Source organism: Oncorhynchus gorbuscha, linkage group LG23 (genome assembly GCF_021184085.1).
Source record: "Oncorhynchus gorbuscha isolate QuinsamMale2020 ecotype Even-year linkage group LG23, OgorEven_v1.0, whole genome shotgun sequence".
NCBI lineage: Eukaryota > Metazoa > Chordata > Actinopteri > Salmoniformes > Salmonidae > Oncorhynchus > Oncorhynchus gorbuscha.
The window spans coordinates 24,311,440-24,325,994 of record NC_060195.1 but is presented as its reverse complement, the minus strand read 5'-3'; the positions used below and the strand labels follow the sequence as shown (position 1 = coordinate 24,325,994).

General features: G+C 41.6%; 1 long non-coding RNA gene across 2 annotated transcripts in view; it reads right to left on the bottom strand.

The window, feature by feature from the left end:
• Positions 1-4,093, bottom strand: part of LOC124010374 — a 30,803-nt gene extending 26,710 nt beyond the window's left edge. For both annotated transcript variants that reach the window (XR_006834422.1, XR_006834421.1), the window contains exon 1: positions 3,847-4,093. This is a non-coding gene — a long non-coding RNA (uncharacterized LOC124010374). The remainder of the gene's footprint in view (positions 1-3,846) is intronic.
• Positions 4,094-14,555: the final 10,462 nt, after the last annotated feature.

Here is a 14,555-nt window from a genome sequence, read left to right as displayed (position 1 = left end):
ACAATCAGGCAGGTGGGACAGATGAAGATGTTTGTAGAAATAATGTTTGAGAGAGATAAAGCCTCCTGAAAAGTAACCGTGGTCCAAAGACATGATAAGAATAACCAGCAGGTCTCTGTCACATCTGACAGTGGAAGGAAACAAGTGATGCCATGCCAAACTAGAGGCAGGAGGGGAGAAGGGTGAGACTCTCAGGGAGGGAGGAGAGAGAAACATAATGCCCTTTCCCTAGTCCGATTAAAGTTCAAGGACCTGGGGTCAGCCGGCCTGCCTGACTCTCCTTAAGCAACATTTCGGCATTCATGATGAAAATCAGTCTCCTGGGAGCCCTCTTCCTCAGCTGACAGGCAGAAGGGGCTCTGTTGCTGCTTGCCGAAGACAGATCAGCTCAGACAAGCAGCCATACTGACAAGGGCCATGATATAGTATTTATTACACATCTAAATGGGACTGTAATTCTCATTATCATCCCATATGCCACATCTCTAAGCAAAAAGGTTTCATCCAAATGACAGTATAAGAGCTATAAAACACTTGATCCAATATTGAATCAAGGTCACTTAACTCACTCATGCATGTTACACATCACATGCACGCTCCATTGGTCCACATGGTATGATGTTAACGATGAACTGTTATTCGGTTAGCTGCTAAAAATACATTTGACCAGTCATGCTTATCGGTCTATAGGTTAATTTGCATAATTGATTGGAATTAAATTGGTGCCAGAATTGAACAAATCTCGTCAGTCATAAAACCGGAACACTGTCAACTGGAATGATAATTTTGCTGTAAATAGTAATGTACAGTGACTTTATAGAGTTATAAAATAGCTTGCTTAATGTCAACTGATGGCTTTATCTCTAGTCAGATTGAGCCGCAAGCAAGCCAGAGGGAGACTCGTTGCATGGCAACTCAGAAGCAGGCTGCAGCAGCACAGGGAGCAGCCGAGCAGAGGGAGAGACCGAGAGCAGCAGCACTCGGGCAGCTAACAACAACAGCTAAGCTAGCAAATGAAAAGGTTTCTTAGCATTTATCTCCTGTTCTACTGGTTTTCAAATCAAATTTATTTCGTTGTCCAGAAGCCAAAGGCATTATCCTAGTCATATTAGTAACCCATTCTACTTGTTGCATATTTAGATTTAGCCTCTTTCTAAGTTTATAACTGAGATGTTAGTCTCAGTCACATGAAAAGCCTCCGTTTCTTCTTTAAGAACGACGTTTCCCACAAATTGCATTTTGGCAAATGTTGGAAAATTATGTATTACATTGTCTTCTTCATTGCAGTAGCCTAGTTGCATGTTCAATAATATAAGAGGATAGACTTGCTATTGTCGCATGTTTTTTAAGCTCTTAATGAAAAAGTTCAGTTCCTTATACCCATGCAATGTAGTTTATGTTGGTCACATATTTTACTGAAGCGTATTTAACCATTTATTAACTGATTAATGGGGCTTGGTTAGTCCACAGTAAAATTAACCCAAATGTTCAACCTTCAATTAATAAATTATTTTTCCTTATACTTTTCAATGTGTGTGGTATTTTTTAGTGGCTCTTTGTTTTGCTTCGATTTGACCATTTTGAAAGACTAATAAACATACATTGCATGCTCCGCGTACAGGACATAACCACTTTATTTTATGCTCTTACCTGGGGCAAGGGGCTCTCACCTAAAGGGATTCTTTGATACTTGTGTATACTTTGTAGCCATTCTGAAAGTAGCGCCCAGAAGCTAAAAGCGGACCACGAAAATTGCATACTACATCAAATATTGGTTGGAACTCGAATTGCTAGGGGGCAGGCCCACGTGGAGGGAAATGTAGGGAAAATAGTGCAGCACAGCTTCCAGAAAGCAGTCGCTTTCAAACTAGGGGTTTCGTGGCTCATAGATTATGCACGTATGAACTACACATTGACACAGCCAGCCCAAAGCAGGATGCTTAAAAAAATAACGACTAGTCGCCAAAGTACTGGATCACATTTTTAAGACTTTTAGGCCTTTCACATAGGCCTGATTAATCAATATCACGCAATCATGCTGGTCTACCAATATTAACTCAGCCATTCATACAAGTTGCGTATGCTATAAATATATTGCGATATTTACACATTTACTGTATATATACATAATGAAAACACTAGATTAAGTAAGGAATACAAAGTATTAGGAGCAGGTGCTTCCACACAGGTGTGGTTCCTGAGTTAGTTAAGAAATAAACATCCCATTATGTATAAGGTAAATTTGGAAACCATGGCTATTATTTAAGATGCACTATTGTAAAGTGGCTGTTCCACTGGATGTCAAGGTGAATGCACCAATTTGTAAGTCGCTCTGGATAAGAGCGTCTGCTAAATGACTTAAATGTAATGTAATGTAAATGCTATGCCAAATTAGGATGACAACGCCTCCATCCACTGAGCATGAGTGGTCACTTAATGGTTTGATGAGCATAAACTATGTAAACCATATGCCATTGCCGTCTCAGTTATCAGGGCCAAGATTCACAAAACCTTAAGAAATTTCTTAACTACTATTTTTTCCTTAACTATAGATTTATGAAAAAAGGTAAGCAATGTTGCTATTCCTCAATAAAGTCATTGGAAACGTTATTACATTTTATTTTTCCTACGATTCTTCATAAGAAAAAGGTTAAAAAGAAATGGGATTCTTGAAAATTATGTTTTAGTATTTCTTATTAGAAATGTACTTAACTTTAGGACAGCTAAACCCTTCTCTTGTGACAGACAACTGGATACTTTTGTAACCATGAACGTTTTCTTGCGCCACTGCCACAGACAGTTGGCTACTGGACATTAAAATACTGCAAAAAAAAAACGAATTAAACGCGCATTATCTAGCAAGCTAGTAATTGACAATATATTACAATATCGTAGACGCGTTAAAAATCTAGCGTTAGCTCGTCAATTTGCAAAGAGGATCTTGGCTAATGTCGTTACGCATTAGCTAGCTAGTTAACTTACTGGTCTACCACTGGCTCTCCTATCATGGAGAACACCTCCTCCAGCTGGTCTACATGTGCATTCATAAACTCAGAGCGTTGTCAAATTGTCCATTCATAAACTCAGAGCATTTCGCTCTCGGAGCGTTCAAAGCGCACACTGGATGCTCTGGCGGAGGAGTAGGATTGATCTGAGCTTTCTGACCGAACAGCAGCAATCAAGCACCCAAGCTAACTGGCTAACGTTGGCTAGCTTGCTATCTACTTCCAGACACAAATGAGGGAACAGCTCACTCTGACCATTTTACGCGCCCTAGCAGAGCTGGCCAGGCTGTTTTATTTTATACAGAGCGTTGGGGACTGCAACACTTTTTTGTCAACGTTTAATGACACCGGCCATATTCAACAGGTGTTGAGTGTTTGTAAATTAATCAGTTATTCTGCGCTCTGGCACACTCAGATGAGAGTGCTCTGAAGTCAAGAGTAGATAGCCAGAGATAATTGACCAGCTACGTCTATTGGCAGTTGTCACAGTGACATCATAAACATTCTATTGAAATAGTTACTTGCATAGTGGATGGAGTCTTTTGTTTAGACATGTAGATGGCTAGCTAAACAATTAACCATAATCCAAACTCATAACGTCACTGCCCTGCATGATTCTGCAGGTAGCAAACCAACCAGGTTCAATGTTAGCTAGCTAACATATAACTAGCAATGCAAATGTATCTGTAATTAATATTACTACAGAGATCATACACAACGTTAGCTAGCCAGCCAGCTAACTTTAGCTAGCTAGCTAACAGTACACTTGAAATGAAAATGACTTTCTGACAAAATTAGAAACGTGTAATATCTGAAAATGTAGCTAGCTAGACTATCTTACCTGTAAACATGGATGGACACTTCTCCCTCTCTGTCACAGATACCATGGTTGCCCTTAGTTTGAAGATGTATAAAACACTTGTGTCCAGATTACAACAGTCTTCTGTGTGTTCTCTTTTCGACTCCGTCTGCATATTTGCAATCAAACGGCAGAATGTTCAATTTCCTTTGCTATCATACTCTAATTCCACTGATTTCAAAAGTGGAGAGCAACACTTATGCAGTTCTACTACATGATATATTTTTAAAAAGCCTCATTATAAAAGGATTACCTACACATACTGACCAACTCATGTTATAGAGAGAAGCGTGCTACATGGCAGACCAATCCAAACTCATCTCTCGGCATGTCCAGCCCACACATTATCTCAGCCAATCATGGCTAGCGGGAAGTTTGCTCTCTTTTTCCGTGGCTAAACCAACTAGGCTCGTAATTTAACAATTTTATTCGTATTTACAGATGCATACAAGTTTGTTATTAAGGCACATGAAAGTTCACGTTCATGTCTCTGCTCCACATTGAATTGGCCAGAGTTTGATGGTCCATGCATTATTAATTATATGTCATATCATGTTAATGTCCCCTCTCATTGTCCATCTATGATTTCATTGGTGGTGTCAAGTCAAGTTGAAATAACCTGCCAGATCCAATTCATTCACTTTTGTAACCACTGACAGGGTCCAGTGGTGAAGGGCTGGTACACTAGTTGCCTAACCATTTAGGACACAGTATCTGATCAAAAGGACCCCATGGTGACCCATCTATAAGGGACAGGTAATTGACACTATGGACTGGTAGCCATTATTATGTCTCACAGTCAGAAGCCATGAGTCACAACATCACACCAGCAGCACCACTGTCAGATCTAGAGGAGAGAAGAATGTTTTCAATTCCTCCAGTAATGACGAACAATTCCTCCAATAATGACCAACATACAGGTAACTGACAAAATAAGGGAAACACCAACAAAAAGTGTCTTAAAGGGGAGTTGGTCCACCACGAGCCAGTACTGCTTAAATGCACCTTGGCATAGATTCTACAAGCGTCTGGAACTCTATTGGAGGGACGTGACAACGGTTTTGGAAAGGCCTAGTCAAAGTCCAGACCTAATCCCAATTGAGATGTTGTGGCAGGACTTGAAACGAGTAGTTCATACTTTGAAAACCCACAAAGGCCGCTGAGTTAAAGCATTTCTGTATGCAAGAGTGGGCCAAAATTCCTCCACAGCTAAGTGAGAGACAACTACAGGAAGCATTTGTTTGCAATCATTGCAGCTAAAGGTGGCACAATCAGTTGTTGAGTGTATTTCCCCATCGCAACTAAGAATAAACCGCACCACATTGTCCACTACAAATGCATACAGCTCCCCAACCACTATAGATCTGACGTAGAAATGAAAGGTGAGGCAGAGGGTGTACTCAGACCAGTGTGAAACAGGACTGTCAGCAGCAACTAGCGCTTGGACTCCGTGATGAATGAGAACTTCCTAAACCACAAGGCCTCAGTGTAAAGATTCTGAAAATCTCATCTAATTTTCTTTCCATGCCGTTTGTTTTAATTACAGTAGTGGGTTAGCCTCTATGCACTATGCTAAAGGTGCCTTAGATTCACTTCTCTTTAACACAAATTAGGTCATTGTGAGAGACAGCAACAAAGCCTTTCTTAATATTCCATTTGGGATTCCATCTGTCCTTATTATGAATTAGGTTGTCTCTCAGCTAACATGTCAGGGCAGAGAAAGGCATCATGCCCAAGGTCCTCACTAACTACAACAGGTTAAATCGATTTTGCTCACTTATCAGTAAAGTCACAGTTTAGTTTTGCATGGTTGCTAATGCAATGTTTGTATCCCTAAGGATAATACTTTTTACAAGTAAGTTTTTTGCAGAAATAGTGCTAGACAATTAGTACTTTTTGAGTCGGGTTTGATTTCTGATTTTTTAAACATTAAATGCAAGAAATAATGACAGATTATGTTATAGCTTTTTAATGGAAATTTCATTGCCAAAAATATTCCATTGCCTCTGTCAGGTCCACATTGGGTAGGCATCAATAGAAAAATAGGAAATTACTATGAAATAATAAAACATTTCAGTTGTGTACAGTACATTCTTCTCTCATGCGGTCTATGTGTATCCATTTCTGTCCAGAGCCGTAAAGAACAGGCGTAATGGATTATGTAGTTAATTATCACGTTTCTGCTCTGAACTAGGTTGACTATTTGCTTCATTAAAACTACAACTCCCTTCAGCCCAGCATCCCATATAGTTGTTGACTTGATTTCTCTTGTGCATGATATGATTTCTTTCTAGAGAAACAGTGTGTTGGGCTCAACAACAAAAAAACGAAATCGATAATTCAACCGACATCGGTCAATTAGTTGTTTAATAACCCCCCAAAGAATCATGAACCGCTCAGCACTACTGATTTCATATTCCATTTGGAACATGCATTATGTGGGCAGTATACCTCATTATAACTCATGATTGGTCCTTATCGTTGTCACGTTGATAAATTGACTTTGTGATGTTTCTATTTACAGATCCATTCAACGCTCAATTTTAAGTGGTCAACACATTTCCTATATCAATGGCACTTAAGGCACCTGTATAATTTATCCTGTGCAATACACATTAATGTATTGATGGTTATGATCTGCCAAACATATACCAGTGCAATCAAGATTTTCTACATCATTTAATAAATGTTATGACCTTAATTTGTTTTTCACCAAAGGCACTTCATCACAATTCAGATGGATGCATACTGTATCATTCATCAGTGTTGTTTAGAACCTAAATGTACAAACTATTTACTTGAGCTAAAATCTCTGGTAAAAAAAAACAGTTAAACAAATCTAAATATATTTTAGATTTTAGATTCTTCCAAGTAGCCACCCTTTGCCTTGATGACAGCTTTGCACATTCCTGGGATTCTCTCAACCAGCTTCACCTGGAATGCTTTTCCATCAGTCTTGAAGGAGTTCCACATATGCTGAGCACTTGTTGGCTGCTTTTCCTTCACTCTGTGGTCCCACTCAACCCAAACCCTCTCAATTGGGTTGATGTTGGGTGATTGTGGAGGCCAGGTCATCTGATGCATTGATTGTGGAGGCCAGGTCACCTGATGCACAGCTTGGAGGTGTGTTGGGTCATTGTCCTGTTGAAAAACAAATGATAGTCCGACAAACCAGATGGGATGGCGTATCACTGCAGAAATCTGTGGTAGCCATGCTGGTTAAGTGTGCATTGAATTCTAAATAGATCACAGACAGTGTCACCAGCAAAGCACTCCCACACCATCACACCTCCTCCTCCATGCTTCACGGTGGAAACCGCACATGCGGAGATCATTCGGTCACCTACTCTGCGTCTCTCAAAGACACGGCAGTTGGAACCAAAACTCTCAAATTTGGACTCATCAGACAAGATAACAGATTTCCACCAGTCTAATGTCCATTGCTCATGTTTCTTGGCCCAAGCAAGTCTCATTTTCTCATTGGTGTCTTTTAGTAGTGGTTTCTTTGCAGCAATTCGACCACGAAGGCCTGATTCACTCAGTCTCCTCTGAACAGTTGTTATTAAGATGTGTCTGTTACTTGAACTCTGTGAAGCATTTATTTGGGCTGCAATTTCTGAGGCTGCTAACTAATGAACTTATCCTCTGCAGCAGAGGTAACTCTGTCTTAAAGTCATGCTGGACTGTCATTTCTCTTTCCTTATTTGAGCTGTTCTTGCCATAATATGAATTTGGTCTTTTACCAAATAGGGCTATCTTCTTTATACCACTCCTACCTTGTCACAACACAACTGATTGGTTCAAACGCATTAAGAAGGAAATACATTTGACAAGTTAACTTTTAACAAGACACACTTGTTAATTGAAATGCATTCCAGGTGACTACCTCATGAAGGTGGTTGAGAGAATGCCAAGAGTGTACAAAGCTGTCATCAACGCAAAGAGAGGCTACTTTGAAGAATCTCAAATATAAATATATTTTGATTTGATTAACACTTTGGTTACTACATGATTCCATATGTGTCATTTTATAGTTTTGATGTCTTCACTATTATTTTACAATGTAGAAAATTGTCAAAATAAAGAAAGACCTTGCATGAGTAGGTGTGTCCAAACTTTTGACTGGTAAAAAAAAGGTATGTGGACACCCCTTCAAATTAGTGGATTCTCGCTATTTCAGCCACACCCATTGCTGACAGGTGTATAAAATCAAGCACAAAGCTATGCAATCTCCATAGACAAACATTGGCAGTAGAATGGCCTTACTGAAGAGCTCAGTGACTTTCAATGTGGCACCGTCATAGGATGCCACCTTTCCTACAAGTTAGTTCATTAAATGTCTGCCCTGCCATAGCTGGCCCGGTCAACTGTAAGTGCTGTTATTGTGAAGTTGAAATGTCTAGTAGCAAAACGGCTCAGCCGCGGAATGGTAGGCCACACAAGCTCACAGAACAGGTCCACCGAGTGCTGAAGTGCGTACAAATTGTCTGTCCTTGGTTGCAACACTCACTATTGAGTTCCAAACTGCCATCTGCACAAGAATTTGTATGTCGGGAGCTTAATGAAATGGGTTTCCATGGTCGAGCAGCTGCACAAAAGCCTAAGATCATCATGTGCAAAGCCAAGCGTCGGCTGGAGTGGTGTAAAGCTTGCCGCCATTGGACTCTGGAGCAGTGGAAACACGTTCTCTGGTGTGATGAATCGTCTGACAGTCTGGAGGACGAATCTGGGTTTAGCCGATGCCAGGAGAACACTACAGGCCTGAATGCATAGTGCCAACTGTAAGGTTTGGTGGGGGAGGAATAATGGTCTGGGGCTGTTTTTCATGGTTTGGGCTAGGCCCCTTAGTTCCAGTAAAGGGACGTTTTAACGCTACAGCATACAATGATAATCTAGACGATTCTGCGTTTCCAACAGTTTGGGGAAGGCCCTTTCCTGTTTCAGCATGACAATGCCCCCATGCACAAAGTGAGGTCCATACAGAATATTTTTTTCGAGATTGGTAAGTGAGATCTTGACTGGCCTGCATAGAGCCCTGGTCTCAACTCACCTTTGGGATGAGTTGGAATGCTGACTGCGAGCCAGGCCTAATCGCCCAACATCAGTGCCCGACCTCACTAATGCGCTTGTGGCATCTCCCTGAGATGTTCGACGAGCATGTGTCCACATACGTCTGTTGATGTAATGTAGATCATTGGATATGGTCAGGGGACAAATGGGGTCCAGGCTAGTTGGGAGTAAGCAGAGAGAAATGTTTCCGAAAAACAAAGCTAAGCCAGTGGCATCGACCTGCTGGGAATACATTCACTCTTGGCTGCTCCATATAATGCCAGCCATTTCCAGGCAGTTTGGAGTAAATAGGCTGGGGCTTAATAGTCTGCATGTAAAATCCATTCTTGGTGTGTGGCTCAGTTGTTCCAGCTGACTGACTTTCAATTGGAATATGATTACCTTGCCCCTACCACTGGTCCCCTACCCTCTGTCCCGTCCTGTCCTTCCATCCCATCCCACCCTCCTCTCACCACCCACATTACCTCTTCTCCTGCTCCCTCTGCTCCTCTCCCCTACCCCCTCTGCTACCCTCCCTCTTCTCCCCTCCCTCCCTCCCTCCCTCCCTCCCTCCCTCCCTCCCTCCCTCCCCCTCCCTCCCTCCCTCCCTCCCTCCCTCCCTCCATTCCTCTCCCTCCCTCCCTCCCTCCCTCCCTCTGCTATGCTCCCTCCCTAAACCCCGATCCCCTCCCTCCCTAACCCCGATCCCCTCCCTCCCTCACTCTGCTCCTGTCCAGGATGGGAAAGGTGAGTTAGTACCAGCAGCGCAGTCATACCTTTTCTCCGAGACAGTGGGAAGATGAGATGGACCTGCTTTGATTGGTTTCTGCCTCTCTCTGCCTAACTTCATATCTGACGAGGTCCTGCCGCAACCGCCAAGCGCCTTTTCACCACAATTACATCTTGTAATTCTCTCTCTCTCTCTCGCTCACTTACATAGTAAATATTGCTCCTTGAGAAAAGGACTCTCTTTATATATGAACTAATAAACAAATGTCTGTGAGTGGATGTGTGTGTGGATGGATGTCTCTGTGTGTGTTTGTGTGTGGATGGTTGTGAGTGTATATGTCTGTGTGTGTTTGTGTGTGTGTTTTTGTGTGTGTGTGGGTGTGTGTGTGTATGTGTGTGTGTGTGTTTGTGTGTGCGTGGATGTGTGTATGTCTTTGTGTCTGCCTGCCTGCCTGCCTGCTCTGTCTGTCTGTCTGTCTGTCTGTCTGTCTGTCTGTCTGTCTGTCTGTCTGTCTGTCTGTCTGTCTGTCTGTCTGTCTGTCTGTCTGTCTGTCTGTCTGTCTGTCTGTCTGTCTGTCTGTCTGTCTGTCTGTCTGTCTGTCTGTCTGTCTGTCTGTCTGTCTGTCTGTCTGTCTGTCTGTCTGTCTGTCTGTCTGTCTGTCTGTGGATGGATGGATGTGTGTATGTCAGTCTGGATAGGTGTGTATATGTCTGTGTATGTGAGTCCATATGCTATTCCAATATATTGTACATTTTGTCCCTTTGAAAAGCCACTGATTTGCTGGAGTGACAGTATAAAGCCATAGCTGTAATTCCAGTCAACAGAGCTGGGATCAAACCTAGTCTATTTCCCTTCCTGTTGATTTTATGTGACCTTTAAAGAGGGGAAGAAAGAAGACACGATTTAATGAGGTGTACTGGATGACAATTTGGGGATTGGAAAGTCTCTGAGAGGAGAGCTAGATGGTGTCATTAGAAAACTAATATGTGCCCTCTGTGGGTGTGTAATCAAATGTGTTTCCTTTGGCATTTAGATGTTTTTTTCCTGGCATACAGAGTGCTTCCAGGTCCTAATGAGGGCTCCAGTGATATACAGTGCCTTCGGAAAGTATTCAGACCCCTTGAATTTTCCACAATTTGTTACGTTACAGCCTTATTCTAAAATTGATTAAATAAATGTTTTTCCCCATAATGACAAAGCAAAAACAAGTTTTTAGAAACTTTTGCAAATGTAATACAAATATAAAACAGAAATACCTTATGAACATAACCCTTTGCTATGAGAATTGAAATTGAGCTCGGGTGCAGCCTGTTTCCACTGATCGTCCTTGAGATGTTTCTACAACTTGATTGAAGTTCACCTGTGGTAAATTCAATTGATTGGACATGATTTGGAAAGGCACACACCTGTCTATATAAGGTCCTACAGTTTACAATGCATGTCAGAGCCAAAACCATGCCATGAGATCGAAGGAATTGTCCGTAGAGCTCCGAGACAAGATTGTGTTGAAGCATAGATCTGGTTAAGGGTACCAAAACATTTCTGCAGCATTGAAGGTCCCCAAGAACACAGTGGCCTCCATCATTCTTAAATGGTAGAAGTTGGAACCATCAAGAGTCTTCCTAGAGCTGGCCGTCTGGCCAAACTGAGCAATCGGGGGAGGAGGGCCTTGGTCAGGAAGGTGACCAAGAACCCAATGGTCACTCTGACAGAGAACCTTCTAGAAGGACAACCATCTCTGCAGCACTCCACCAATCAGGTCTTTATGGTAGAGTGGCCAGGCGACAGCCATGCTATTCAGCTCAGCCACTCTGAAGATGAGGGTTTTGTTTATCTGCTGCCTATCTTGAATTTTGTACATCATTTCTTTGGTCCCGTGATACTAAATTTACGCTCGTAACATTTTTCAGCAGTCTTTAGCATTTTATTTTTTTGCATTTATTTTTTTATATTTACCCTTGGTCTTGGAAGGCTGTTGTTATTTAGCATGATAGGCCTCTTTGTGAGCCTTTAAAGATCCTAAGAAAACAAAGGTACAACTTGACTTTGCATGGCAAATAGGCCTGGCAGATAGGTGTGGCAGTTAGGCCTGCACACTTTCATTAAAGATAACATTTCAGAGTGTTTGTAGTTGTTGAGCCAGAAAACCTGACTGTTTTGACAGCTTTGAAAAAAGAATGACCATATTTGACCTCAGGAGGAAGTAAAGATACCAGTGCTCTGTTTGTGATGATGGGGGATAAAAATACAATTTTAATTATCATCTGCCATTGATCTCAGCTAACAAGAGTAGTATTAGTGTGGTGTGTGTGGCCGGAGAGAACGCTGACCCAATAAGGTCACGTTGCTCAGGGAGAGGAGAGCCCCCCAACACTTGGTGGGTTCGATACTCTGCTGAAAGCCACAGTATATATTCTGCTGAAAGCCACAGTATGTACTCTGCTGAAAGCCACAGTATGTACTAGAGGTCGACCGATTAATCGGAATGGCCGATTAATTACGGCCAATTTCACATTTTCATAACAATCAGAAATCTGTATTTTATATATATATATATATATATATATATATATATATATATATATATTATACCTTTATTTAACTAGGCAAGTCAGTTAAGAACACATTCTTATTTTCAATGACGGCCTAGGAACGGTGGGTTAACTGCCTCGTTCAGGGGCAGAACGACAGATTTTCACCTTGTCAGCTCGGGGGATCCAATCTTGCAACCTCACAGTTAACTAGTCCAACGCAATAACGACCTGCCTCTCTCTCGTTGCACTCCACAAGGAGACTGCCTGTTACACGAATGTGGTATGCCAAGGTAAGTTGCTAGCTAGCATTAAACTTATCTTATAAAAAAACTATCAATCATAATCACTAGTTAACTACACATGGTTGATGATATTACTAGATATTATCTAGCGTGTCCTGCGTTGCATATAATCTGACTGAGCATACAATTATCTAAGTATCGGACTGAGCGGTGGTAGGCAGAAGCAGGCGCGTAAACATTCATTCAAACAGCACTTTCGTGCGTTTTGCCAGCAGCTCTTCGTTGTGCGTCAAGCATTGCGCTGTTTATGACTTCAAGCCTATCAACTCCTGAGATGAGGCTGGTGTAACCAAAGTGAAATGGCTAGCTAGTTTCAAACATCACTCTCTCTAAGCCTTCTAGTAGTTGTTCCACTTGCTCTGCATGGGTAACGCTGCTTCGAGGGTGGCTGTTGTCGTTGTGTTGCTGGTTCGAGCCCAGGGCGGAGCGAGGAGAGGGACGGAAGCTATACTGTTACACTGGCAATACTAAAGTGCCCATAAGAACATATAATAGTCAAAGGTTAATGAAATACAAATGGTATAGAGGGAAATAGTCCTATAATTCCTATAATAACTACAACCTAAAACTTCTTACTTGGGAATATTGAAGACTCATGTTTAAAGGAACCACCAGCTTTCATATGTTCTCATGTTCTGAGCAAGGAGCTGAAATGTTAGCTTTCTTACATAGCACATATTGCACTTTTACTTTCTTCTCCAACACTTTGTTTTTGCATTATTTAAACCAAATTCAACGTTTCATTATTTACTTGAGGCTAAATTGATTTTATTGATGTATTATATTAAGTTAAAATAAGTGTTCATTCAGTTTTGTTGTAATTGTCATTATTACAAATAAATAAATAGAAATCGGCCAATTAATCGGTATCGGCTTTTTTGGTTCTCCTATAATCAGTATTGGCGTTGAAAAATCATAATCGGTCGACCTCTAGTATGTACTCTGCTGAAAGCCACAGTATGCACTCTGCTGAAAACCACAGTATGTACTCTGCTGAAAGCTGGGTATAATTATCACACTAGAGGAACGGTTGGCAGACAGCCCTGTTAATTGGTGCACCTGTCTTATACAGTACCTCAGGGAGCGAAAGCTCAATCCCACGCAACTGCATTAGTCTAGCTAGCTGTGTTCTAGTGGTAGGAGACCTGCCTCCTCCTTCTGCCACTACTGAAGCTACAGAATTGTATAAACATACTTACTGCAGTCAAGGATGGAAAATACAACCTGGATATATGGAAATGTAGTTACACTGTGTAGCGTTTCTAGATATTCATTTTGAAGGGAATGGGAACGGAAGTGTTTATTCTCAGACAGTGAGTCTGTTTAATTTACCAGAGAATCATAGTGAATTGAGAGGATTGTCAAGTATAACCGTTGAGGATGACTTCAGAGACAACGTTGGATTGAGGATTCTAAATAGAAATGGTGGTCAATGATAGTGGCTACACTTGGGGCTGGGCCATATTTGAGCTCCTAAACATCTTGTTATCCCCAGGACCATGGTTCGACCCTGCGATTCCGATCCTGACCACCTGCCCCAGAGTCCAATTACTCCCAGAATATCAGAAGCACGAAAAGCACAGACCAGTGTGATATGCAGAAAAGAAGAGCATCATGAACATGTTATGTCAGTGCCATGTATTATGCATGCTTACAGAAGATGAACAGGAGGATCTGAGGCTCTGTATCTGACACACGACCACATTCGCTACTAGATAGGTTGTATCTTGGAAAGTGGTATGGTTCCAGGACCCCCGTCGTGTTAAGTTCTGTGGCTATAAGCCAAGCATTATGTCTTGGGGTTTAACGGTTCACCAAACCCAAGGTTCAGTAGGTATTGTGTTTTTTTGGGGTCAGGGTTCGGTTTCGGGTACAGCAGGAAAAGTAAATGCTTTTCACAATGTTAAGCTGTCACAATGTTCCTTGCATTGTCTGTTGTGACCGGATTGTTTCCACTCTGATGCTGCTTTTGTTGTCATGTCGAAGATGGGAATTCACCAGTTGTGAAGTCATAAATACCAGTTGTGAAGTCATAAATACCAGTTGTGAAGTCATAAATACCAGTTGGATGCATTC